This window comes from Meleagris gallopavo, chromosome 9, assembly GCF_905368555.1.
Source record: "Meleagris gallopavo chromosome 9, MGAL_WU_HG_1.1, whole genome shotgun sequence".
Taxonomy (NCBI): Eukaryota; Metazoa; Chordata; class Aves; order Galliformes; family Phasianidae; genus Meleagris; species Meleagris gallopavo.
Window position 1 is genome coordinate 333,288 of NC_139412.1, and position 12,784 is coordinate 346,071.

Genomic DNA, 12,784 nt, shown 5'->3' on the forward strand with positions numbered 1-12,784 from the left:
CCGAAGCTCGGGGTCTGTGACTGCTCTGCCGGGGCCGCTTTTCGTGAAGCCCCCGCCGGCCGCCGGCGCACCGAGCGTGATTCGCGGTCGGACTGCCTGGGGCGGCCCGGGGCCGCTGTTTGGAAGCACCGCAGCGGCGTGCCGTGTTCTCACTCCACCACAGCGTCTCCCCGTGGAGCCGCGGAACCCCTCAGCCTCGTGCGGGGGCAGTTTATTCTCCTTGTGGTTCTGTACCCTCTGCCTCCGACGTCCTCGGCTGTGAAGCTCTGATCTTCCGAAATCGCTGCAGAACCTCACCATCGTCCCTAGATTCGGATGGCCGAGGGCAGACTGCATTACTGCTGCTCATGGAGGGGCCCGGGTAGCAGCTCTTGGCAATGGTTCTGCACAAGGATGTGTGTTTGAATACTGTTGGGTTTAAACCTAATATTTTGGAGGCATTCTTTCTGTTTCTCTCTCTTCTATGAAGTTCAGGCATTCCCTCTCCAGCAAATATTTGGGGTAGGTCCCAGAAATTCCCCCTGTCACTGTGTGGTGAAGAAGGCAGATGGTCAGGTTGGGATAACCAAACAGATTTGGTATGAGATCAGCCAAGCTGCCCTGCTGCTGAATCTGACTGCTCACAGCTCGGTGCCACTCAGTGATGCAATCTCTGTGGGGGAAAACAGCTCACCCAGACCGTTCTGCAGGGTCCGGGGGTGACATCACCCTCTGTGTGGGGCACTGCAAGTGATGCAACCAGCGGTGCTACTCCTCGTCCCACAAGCAGCACTGCAGCTTTTGGGACAGTCCAGCACATTAACGTCAGCTCCGGCACTTTGGGAAGCTGATAGGAGTTGTTCAACTGAGAAAAACCATCAGCAGAAGTCGTCTGTGGCATTATTTTCTGCTAAGAAGCAGATTGACTCAAAATGAAGGATCTACAGGTAGTGCATCCAGCACAGAACAGGGGTGGGCAATGGGAACAAAGTACTCCTGGCAGTCGGAGTCCCCATGTATTGTGGGGTTTGTGGTGACAGTGCTGCTGGAGGGGTGCAGTGCTGGGGAAGGGCTGGGGGGCACTTCATGCGGGCGCTGGGGCTGCCCCACATGTCTCCAAAGACGGTGGCAGTGCCCCGTGGGCAGCTCAGCCCCGCATGGCGCTCAGCAGCGACAAGGCTGTCCCCAGAGCACAGCACTGGCTGGGTGTCTGCTGTTCGGGTTGGCTGGGCTGTGTGTAGGGCACCCAAGGCTGAGGCCTTTCGGGCTTTTGCATCAGTCTAACAGAAACATCTTGAAGCATTTTGTTTCATGACTGTAATTACCTTATGATTCGCTCAGGGTCACATCGTCTTCATAAGTTGTAAGTGCAAAGCATAGTGAGCAGCAGGACGGTATTAGAAGGTATCAGGAGCATAAATTCTGAAGAGGGGAATGTTTTACGAGCTTTTCTGGCACACTGGAGGATTCACCACGCTAGAGGGCCCCCGGCTCCAGGCCCAAACATAACCGCCCGCCTGCACGCAGACGCGCAGAGGCTCCCCACTGAAATGGGCTGGTCGTGCACTTGGCGTGTGATGCAGTGAACCGATCACACTGGTACGGTCAGTGGGACACCTCCCACACTCCCTCATGTCCGACCCGCACTCTGCCCATCTCTGCCTCAAACATCAGAAAATCATCTTTTATCCAGGTCATGAAATGCGATGGGAGCAGTGCAGAATTCCCCTCTTTGCACGCACTCTGATGCACTTGGAGCCCATGTGAGACTGGAGGAGGTGCTGTGAGGGAAATGCCCCGTGCTCAGAGGAATTCACTGTTGTTCAGCTGAAGTCTCCTCCCCATCAGGCTGACGTTTCTTCAGTGTTAGTTCCAGTTCCATGGTCAAGGCCACCTTTTCAGAGCACCTTTGTTGCTTACCTGGTGAGAGAAGCTGCTTTGGGACGAGGACTACTGATTTCTCTCTATCAAAAATATCCTGTAATTGCCTAAGCTATAGCTGAGCAGTGGAGTTTTGAGTTAATTTAAATTGAACATAAGGAAGAATTTTTTTACAATAAGGATGGTGAGGCATTGGCACAGATTGCCCAGAGAGGCGGTGAAAGCCCTGTCCTTGGAGGCACCCACAGTCAGGCTGTGTGGGGCTCTCAGCACCTGATGTAGCTGTGGGTGTCCCTGTTCATTGCAGGAGAGTTGGGCTAGATAACGTTTAACCCTTTCAACTCAAACAATTCTACGATTTGTGAGTTACATCCTTTGATTCGGTGTCCTCCCCACTTACAGAACTCAGAACAACGAGGCACAGCTCACTCTCCTGCCTGGTCACACAACGTTTACTGCTTCTCTCTACCTTGCTCAATGAGAATGGTTTCTTTTCTCCATGGCCATTAGATGAACTGAGTTTTCCGTATGGTCACTTCATGCACGCTGTGACTCTCCTGTACCTGTCAGGATGTGCTGCTGACACATTTGTGAAGGTGTTCAGAAGGCATCTGGTGTCTCTATGATGCTGACTTGTGCTGCTGCAGGCTCAGGTCAGGAGGCAGAGTATGCTTTCTCCAGGCAGGAGAGGCTTCCCCTGCTCACAGCGCTTCCCTCTCAGCCGCTGCCCGGCGTGCGGTGGCTGCAGGCTGCCCATGAGTTGTGCTGCCTGCAGGATTCCACTATAGCCGAGATCGGCTGCCCGAGAGCCTGCAGCACCCCAAGAGAGAGCTGTGCCCCCTGACCCATCTGGACTGCTCTCAGAGGAACCGCCCAGCCTCTCCTGCTGTCAGCCTGCCGTAACCCTCTAGTGTGAGTTTTTTCATTGCATCCCGTGAGGCTGAATCACGAGTTTTCCCGTGCACTCGGGAAGGTGCGAGGTGCACGCTCACAGGCAGGCAGAGGCAGGACAGAGGTGCCCGCAAGCACCTCGGGGCGGTCGGATCAGCTTTTATCTCCTCAGATCTCGGCAGGGCTCTGACAGTCGGGACTTCCTCGCTGCCGAAGGAAGGCGCAGCTCCGACACCGCTGCGGGCTGCAGAGAGCCGCGCTGCCAGCAGAGGGCGCTCACCGCCTTCTGGAGGAGCCCCGACCCGCAGCGCCGCGCCGGGAAGCCGCGCTCCTTTCCCGGCCTGGCTGAGGGCGCGGATCGAACTTCGCTTTGCCTTACTTTTCCCCTTCCTTTCCCTTTCCCTTCCCCTTTTTGCGTACCTCTTTCCCTCTGGCTGTGTGTCCGTGCGGTTGCACGATGAAGTGGAGCAGCCTGTCTATAATGTGGGAATGCTGTGCAGATGAACTCCTCTTGTGCAGAAGCAGCAGCTGGGATGGGCAGAGCTGATAATGGGACACAGACCTGCAGATGCTGGCAGCGCTTCCCTGGGTCCCCACCTGTTGTTAACAGAGGGACTCAAAGGCTAGAAAGGCTAGAAGGAAAAAAAGGTGTGCCTGATGCACTGCTGTTTGTAAGCAGCCACCCAGCACAAACATGAGAGCCTCTTTTGCACCAGAAAGTTTTGAGCTCTTTTTATTTACAATACTGCCAATGAGCAGCCCTGCACGAGCTGAATTACTGACTGTGACAGATCTATCTGAGAAGAAACGGTATGCAAAAACACATTGAAATCCAGAAACTGGAAACGTGGCTGCTGTTTCAAGGTTCTCTTGGTCTGTGCATGGAACCCTTCTTCACTTCCATGGGAGCTGGATATACGTGCAGCCCTCCTGCACATATCAACATTCTTGCTCTCCTATTCTGCTCAGAGAAATCCCTAACGGTGTCAATAGCCCCACTGCAGGTGACAAAGATGAAATAACAGGACAAAGAGGACGGCAAAAAAACCACGTGTAGATTTAAAAGCACAGAAATAAAGGCTCTCAGCACTTCCACAGCTCAGTCTGTTTCTCGTGGGTATCCTAATCACCCTTTCCAAAGTGCAATATGTTGACCATCTCCAAACAGCCCACCCTCTCAACTCATTCACACCTGGCTCCTCTTGCTCAGCCTCTGTTCATCTCACGGCCTGCTATAGCTCTGCGTAGCAGCTCCAGCCTTCCTTGCTAATTTGCAGCGGCTGAAAATCTGACGGTGTGTGATTTGCACATGGAGCGGCTGCAGAGTGGGGAGGCTGTGGGAACAGCCCTGCAGGACGAGGCTGCACTGTGCTGCATCAGAACCCCCGGAAACCTGACCACGATGAATTTGTCCCACTGCTGATATTGGTTCACGGTCCAAAAAGGGATGAGAATGATTCAGTTAGATCCTTTTTCACTGGAAATGAGAGCTGAGAAGAAGGGCAGATGTTTCTGAAGCTGTCTTGGAAGAGTTTGTCCACACATTCCGGCTCCCCACCGCCGGTGTCCATTAGGAAATGTGGTGTTTGTTCACAGCTCTGTGTCCCAGAGACACCCGCGTGTTCCTGAAAGCTGCCTTCAGTTCCTTCGGGAGCCCCTGGGCAGTGCAGCTCTCAAGGATTCTGTCAGTATTCTAACAGAACACGTGTGTGAGGAGGACACACAGAGCTCTGCTTATGATGAGCATCACGGGGACCCGCAGTGCCTGGGCATTAGGAATAGGCACAACACTGAGAGGATTCTGGAGGACTTTAAAAGAAATGACAGGGCAAAATTTACTCCACTCTCAACCAGTTCTTGTGTTTTCTGCCTGCCGCATTTGTTCTGGCTCATAATAAAATGAACTTTAGTTTGTATATTGATTTTTACCGTTTTCACATTGAGGAAGAAAAGCAAATATATCCTTTTCACCGATGATTGGCTCATGGGAAGCAAAAAGAAATTTCTCTCCCTAGGAGCATTTGATTTGGGCAGAGCCGTGTGGAAGCAGACATCTGACTTTGCTGCTTCCCCGGGTACCGCCCTCACACCGCCCATCGTCTGCCCTAACAGAAGAGGCAGAGCCCGCAGCTGCGTGAGCCTGCAGGCACGCTGCTGGCCGGGAGCAGAGGGCGGTTGTGTTGTAGGGCGCTGCCAGCGGGAGATGAGGAGCCGATCCGTGGGGGTGCGCACGGCGCTGCGGCGCAGAGCGCGGAGAGAAAGGGAAGGCAGAAGTCAGAGCCGCAGCTGCCCCCAGCAAACACTATGCGGGGTCGGGCAGTTTCTGTGTCTGTTTGTTTTGCTTTGTTTGTGTAGTTGTTTTTGTTTGGGTTCGGTTGCTTTTTGGGGGTTGGCTTGTTTGTAAAGGTGCTTCTCTAGTCAGCGCAGCTCAGGTCAGCACCCCAGGACACATCCCAGATCGATGGGAGCTATGAGAACTATGACGCCTTCTAATTTCAGAGGGAAAAACCATAACCAGCAGCTGGATTGGAACATCTGCTTGGATGCTTTGTGTGTTTTTCAGAAGGAAATAACTGCAAAGCTGACTATCGACTGGCTGATGTGTTCCAGCTGGGAGGGACGACCCTGCCCATGTGGAAGGCTTATCAGCCCGAAGGCGGCTGGCCCTTTGCTGGCTGTTTGGGGCAATACACCACAGCTTCTCATTCCTCAGCTTCACATCCTTCCAACGTTTTAAGGGAAATCTGATGGGACTCAAAGCCTTGAGCATATGGCTGGAAAAATTCTTTTCTTCACTTGCAGAGAGAAAACAGCTCTGCATAACCCCTCATGTTATTCATGGCATCCATTTCTGGCCAACAGTTCTTTCAGCACTATTAAAAGTAAAACTAGAATTGACAGCATTTTGGTCACACAACTTTCCCTGTAGAATTTGGAGGACACGAGGCTGTACTTCAGCAGCTTTCTTTGGCAGGACCAAAGTCACTGATAATCTATCTGGAAGTTCCATGATGCTGTCAGGAAGCAAGCATATTACTGTTACAAAATCCCAATGATTATGTATTAGAGAAAGGCAGGAATTACTTACAAGTGTTTACAAGCCACTTGTTGCTCTCTTGTTTGAAAAGGACATCTGGGTACTGCAGTGTTTGCTCCCAACGACTCACCATCATAGCTCAAGACTCTCCCAGGCCAGGTGAAGGTGGCACAGGCACTCAGCGAGCCTTAGCCAGGCACTGGGGCTCTGGGACGGACTGCTTGAGGCTGCCTGTGTGAAAACCTGAGCAGCACAGGGTGAGGCAGAGAGCACTGGCATGGACAGGAGGACAGGGTGACATGAACGTGACAAAATGGACTGTATGCAGGTGACCAGAATTATGTACACTTTGCAGGTAAAGGCAAGGACTTGGTTTAATAATGGAGGGAAGGAGTCCAGAAAGGCAATTACCTGAGAATATCAGAATGAGATTCCAGGGCCTCAATCTAGCACAGTACCCTGATTCTGTAGCCAGGTGTGGGGACGAGGGAAGGAGATTAAAGCAGAGCACGTTTACCTATTAAGCTTTGATGGAATTCTCTTCCTTGAACGCTCTGTTTGCTCCCAAATCCATCCGCAAACACCTTGTTCCAACCCAGCAGGGGCACCTCCAGTCTGCTCACAGCAAAGAGAAGAGCTTAAGCTTTCTGCAGGGAAGGGTTTTGCTTTGCCACTGGGCCCATCTGACTCCATCTGTGTGGATGTGTGTAACTCTGCTGACTTCAGGAACACGCCGTCCACTTGCTGGTGAACAGAATCCAGCCTTAAATGTGTTTGTTGTCGCATACATCAGATGCCAAAGCTGGCAGCCCAGAATAAACAGTTAAGCAGAAACTCAGCAATGGCAGTAGCAACCCGCTGTCTAAAGTGAGTTTGTAGGCATTAGTATAAACCAACTGTTCTTAACTACCTGGCAGTAACTGTGTCTGATAAACAAGTAACATTTCAGCATTTAACAGACGAATATTGGAAAGAACTGTTTCCAAGGAGCAGTCATGGCACTCAAAGCAGTCTGAGCTCCGTACCAGGATTTTGGCAACCTTTTTGGAGTGGTGGGCAGTGGTGGCCCCTCAGGGATGAGGCCAGCAGCACACAGAGGGATGGTGTGGATGGAGAGCCTTGAGAACCAGCGAGGGACAAACCTTGCTTTGCTATGGACTAGCACACCACTGGTAGATTCCCAGAGACAAAGATCTGCAAGATGCCTGCAGCTGATGGATGGTTATGAGCACAGATACTCTCTCATTGACTGGACCCAACTCCCACGTCCCATCCAACATGCTACAACACAGCCCGCTTCCCAGGCTGGATATTGTGTGCATGAGGAAGAACCTGCAGTTATCTACCACCCGTCTGCACATTTATGGCCCTCGTTTATGGCTGTGCTATTGTTTGATGGTCTTTCGTCTTTTCTGCCAGCAGCGATGACTTTTCTGCTGCAGTATAAACCAGGAGCTGTGTCCATGAGAGGATTCCAGGTCATTTTCACAACACAATGGCCACAAACACAGGGCAGGCTGCCTGCCAGGATGTCTGCCACTGGTGGGGCTGCAGCTGCAGTGCTGGGATGCTGACAGGATGTTGTTTGAGGAACTCTCAGCACGCAGAGCACAGCTCTGCTTCGGAGCTGGGGGGAGTGCTGATGGGATGTTTGCAGCTGTAAGCACTGGGTGAATCAGGTGAAGTTCTCCTTGCCCCATGCTGTCGGTGCTCCCAGGAGCAGTGCTTAGGAATCTAGGCAATTTCTTTTGCAGTTTGTTCCTTCCTACACTCTCCTTCATTTGGAAGATGGATGCAAATTGGATGATCTTCTTCCCCTTCCGCCACCAGCCTCTCCTCTTGCTAGCTTAAATTTGAGTGTTTTTGACACAACTCCTTTTTCGCTCATTTAACTGCAGACTTCATCTTTCCCACGTTCTCTCTTTTCCCCAGAGGATGAAATACATCCATGCACAGCCACGGTATCAAAGATTCCCCAGAGCACGGGGACAGCACACAGCAAAGCAGAGCCCCACAGACAGGGTGGAAGGACTTGGGGTCGGGTGGGAGCTGCTTCAGGAGACACCTGGGGAGCAGAGGGGTGAGAGGAGGAGCGCTGTGTGCACGCATGCAGCGTGCAGGCAGGAGAATGGCTGCCAGGAAGGCCTCCATGGTGCTTGCAGGGTGGACACAGCTGCCGTGCTGCAGTGCTGGGCTGGGTGCAGTGCAGAGCAGATGCAGGGGGTGCTGAGATGGCACCCTTGAGGCCAGGTCTGTGTGCTCACTGCTGACCAAACAGGGAAGGTCTCCTTTCCTGGCCAGCTGGCACAGCTCCGACCCTAGGAGAAAACAATGGATGAATCCATCATGTCATTCATTACAGTCATTTTTGCCCTCGACTCTGTTAATCTTTTAGAGACAAATATCAAATCAAACCACTTGGGCCTTTCAGCTGTGGTGAAAACAAACTGCCACGGATTTATGAGTTCAGTTCTTAATTGAAGCTCTCCTTTGTAGCTGCTCACTCACATGCAACGTTCCTGGCTCCGAAGTGAACCTAAAGGGAGGCAATAAATATGGCTAAAAGGAGCTTTGCTCTCCTGATGGGGAACTCTCCCTCCTGGCTTAGAGACACGGCTCGTTTTTCTGCCTGCTGGTGCATGGGCAGCTCAGAGGCAGTGGGCACCTCCAGCAGCTGCTGCAGTCCTCTGAGCACAGCTCAGCTTCAGCTCGAGGCTTTCCAGCATGGTTTGACCCACGGGACCGAGCGGCAGGGACCTGCTGTGTGCTCACATGGTGTATGTGCCTCTTTGCACAACAGCACTTTTGTCTTAAAAAGAAAACGCAAATAACAACTTCTGTGTTCAAAGTAATCTTCTGTCTCATTGCAAAGTGGTAAAAAAAAATGCAGTTATGAATCAGAAACTATTTTTTTTTCCTGGAAGCTCGTAAGTGTTGGTATCCTTCAACCTTTCCACTCCGTCCTGCCCATCACATCAGGAAATTTGTGGAAAGCAGAGTATAATTTATGAAATGGAAGAGGAAACAAATCACTGTGCTTGTACAACCAGTAACTAATCTCCATCCCCTTGTGGAATTTATCACAGCAATTCTCCAGCTGCCAACATAATATACAAAGAATGATTGTCTCTCTAATGCCATTTTAAATGGCACTCTTTCTTCCACCTCCCCATCCCACTACTGATTTTCTCATAGGAAAAACAACTTTGTCATTGTTGCAAATACGTTGTTGCATAATAAAAAGCTCCCTGCCTTCTGCAAAGAACCACTGAACACCAAAGTGCACGGCCTAGGAAGCACCTGATGCCCACTGTGCGTCCCACCCGATGGAGAGGTGCTGCAGCACAGCCCTCTGCACGTGTAGCAAAGGGCTGGGAGCAGAGGCACTGTGCTATCCCAACGCTATGGACTGAAATGGAGCATCACCCTCTGGAAGGGTAACTGCCAGCCATGCAAAGCTCTGCAGCTGAGCAATAGGGAAGGCATGTCCCCTTGAACCCTTCTGCCAATTTATTCTGGCAATAGCAACATCTGCAGTACAGCAGCAGTTATGCAAGGAAAGTAACATTGATTTCTGACTGCATTCACTTGGCCAATTAAAAAAGGTCACCTGTGTTTATGATAATCCCTCTGAAGACAGGCGTTGCTGTGTGCCTCCAGCTGCACCTCTTTTCCTTCTCCATTTCCTCAGCAGATATGCTGGCGATACACATATTGATGTGGCACTGTCAGCTGTGCCTGCATTTGTGTTCCAAACTCCTTTTTATTCCTATTATTTTCTCTGGAAAAAAAAAAAGAAGAAGTGCAATTGTTTTCAAAATAAGAAACTGCATGTAATGTCTGGCTGTCTAAATCAAAATAAAGAATAGGCCAAAGTTCCACTTTCTTTGTGGCAGCAGAATCTCCGTTAAGTGTAAGCAATGTTCCCTTCCGTAGAGGACCAAGATGATTTTTCTTTGCTCTGTTGTGTAGCAGTAACTGTGATGGATACAAAATGTCACCTAGAATTTACTTTTTCTATTCTTTGCTTTTTTTTTTTCTTTCTCTTATCCCTTCCAATCCACAGACATTACTGGCAACAGGCAGAGGAGGAAATACACCAAAGCACGAAGCACTACTGACATAAAGGACATTAAATTAACGTAACAGAGGAGCTGAGCTGCTTGTGGTATAAGAAGGCCTCCTGTGGTCAGACCTGGCCCACAAAACGGGGCAGTGTGTGGCTGATGGTGTGCAGCGTGCCTGTTACAGAGAGGTTAAATGGCAACGAGTGGCAGGTTTTACAAGGGATGCTCCAAACCCAGATTGCCAACTATGTGTTCAGATCACTTACTTCCATATTCAGCTATTTTTCTTCTTCCCACTCTTTGCTTGCAGGTTTTAATCTACAAGTTGCATCCAAAATAAATTAAATTGACAAACAGAACTTGACCCAGTATTCAATTAGAGGCATATTTGGTTATTGAGGCAGAGAAAGTGAAAATTTAGAACAAATCAGGCAGATAAGTATTAGAAAATCTAATCAGGTTATGATCCACCCTCGTAAGGAAATCCCACTGCAGCTCCTGGGCTGTCGTGCCTTTCTCCTGCAGCAGCCCCGCTCACCCAGCTGCTGGCCCTGCTTTGCCCCCTGGCCAGGAGCACCGATGGATTCCTCCAGTTTCTGACTCCCTCATCCCAACCTCAGGGTTTGGATTCACCCTTGACATCTGCCTGTCCATAGCTCCCAGGTGTGATTTTCCACACCCCCATATACAACACATGGCTTATCTAGATAGTACAAACTGGGACACTGTATTATGTCTGACACTAATAATCTTTTCTGCCATTTCAATTGGACAAATGTAATACAATACAAATGTAATACAATACAAATGTAATACAAGGCAGCAGGCAGATGAACTTGCAGATAGGAGCGGACACCTGACAGTGCAATAGTAGCTGAGAGCTCTTGGAAATATACTGATGAAAGAGCAGGACAGGTACTGCTCTCTGAGTACCTCTCGCTTCATGCTCTGTAAGATTTGAAACGTGTCTCCAAGTGTCACGAAGCGGGCAAGCCAAGAAGCAGCACCCAGAGGTGCATTTCCCTCAGAGGAAGTTCTGGAAGCCCATTGGAAGCCGGGAATCGTGCTGCTGGCAGCAAACAGCCCCGTGCCCTCCTCTGCTCACAGAGAGATTCCCAGGGCTCCCCTTCAGAGGAGCGCATCGCATCGCAGTGAGCCTGGCAGCAGTGCAGTGGGAGATACGTGGCAGAGGTACCACAAAGCAAAGCGTTTCACTTCTACCACAGGATGAATTAACACCTACATGAGTTGTTCTGATGGCAGTGGCTGATAAAGGCAGTAATACAGGAACAGTACAAAACCACAGAGCAAAAACCATAACGAAGGAGATACTTCCTGCAATTAAAAGAAGGCAGAACTGGCAGTTCCTCCAAACATTCCCCCCTGCTCAGCCTCCAGCAGAGTGGAACACAGGACACAGACCTCCCAGCCACTGAGCTGGGATGTGTGCTATCAGCGTGTGAGGGTGGGGAGGAATATATAGGGCAGCATTGCGCAAGTGCTGCCAGACGAAACTTTTTTCCAGTGCACAACATCCTAATAATAGCTGTCTCAGTGCTGGAATGATTCATTTAAGAGGCTGAAACTGCAACCAAGCTGTCTGCTGTGAACAAAAGGTCCGCACTGCATGATGCCATCTACAAACAGTGCTATTTCAGAGGTGTTAATTGTTGTGGTGTGCTTCCAAAATCACTGGGGGTATTCCTGGAGCACGCTGATCCTGTGACTTCCCTGCTGTACTACTAAACACTTCCAAAGTGTGCTGCGTTAGACACGCGTTCTGACAGCTGATGTGGTTAAGTACACCTGCAGTATATCAGCTCATTGCCAAAATCGTTTCCATATTTTTCAATGCATACTTCTGTCCCAAAGCATTCTCAAAAAACAGCTGTAGTGTGTTACACGCCTTACTTCTCACTGTAGGGTACAGCGGTAAGCAGATGTGTAGCAGAAATTTTGAGTCATGACCTGAAGCAGTGATGGAGCACCTGGTGGGAAGGCAGGGCAGCCCAGGGGAGCTCAGATGCATGCAATTACTGTGTAATGGAAGGGATGGAGCCAGGACCCACCCCTTCCCAGCCCTCATTTAAGGGTTGGCAGTGGAGGTGAGGGTGTTTTACTGGGACCTCTCTCTACCTGGCACTTTCTGAAGGTAAGCAGCTTTGTCCCTTTGTTTCCGTGCTCACAGCTGTTGCATTTGAGGAAGTTCTCACTTGCTGCAGTCTGGGACTTTGCTGCTCTGCTGTCATTGCTGTGCTTTTCATCACACTATGAGATGCTGGAGCAAAGTCAGAGGAGCACTGTGAGAGGCGGAACTCCTTGCACTTGCCAGAAAATAAGTGTGTATCTCTAATGACTGTAAGGGACTTGGAACTTGTGAGATTTTCCTGCTGAAGATAACTTCTGTTGGCCAAAGCTTTCACGTTAACCTTGTTGACCCTTTACTAAAGAGCTCAGTGTCTGTGGTTCCAAGAATTTCAGCAGGGCGGCATCAGATGATCTTGTTTTCCAACAAGCAGAGATGATCAAAGCATGGAGGCAGCTCGTATGTGCCCACACACCACATTAGAAGCTCAAGTAGACCAAACCCAGATCCCATGTCACGCCCTGTGCCAGGGCTCATGCCAGTTTGGCTGTTTCACTGATCAAAAAGACTGGAGCTGTACCTTTACCTTCGACCCAGCGATTCCTCAGTACAGCTAAGTTCTCAGCCCTGGCTGTTCAGGGGCACTGAGTACTCGGAGCTTCCAGTGGCCATAAAGCAAACAAGGCAGCGATGAGCAGACTGGGGAAGGAAGGGGTCACCCCAGGGAGAGGGCAAAGCAGAGCTGGGCAGTGTCAGTGCCTGGCAGGCTGCAGGCCCTTTCCCTCCCTGCCTCGGACAGCTTTGTTTTGCAGGACATCACTTGGCTGCAGAAGTTGTTTGTCT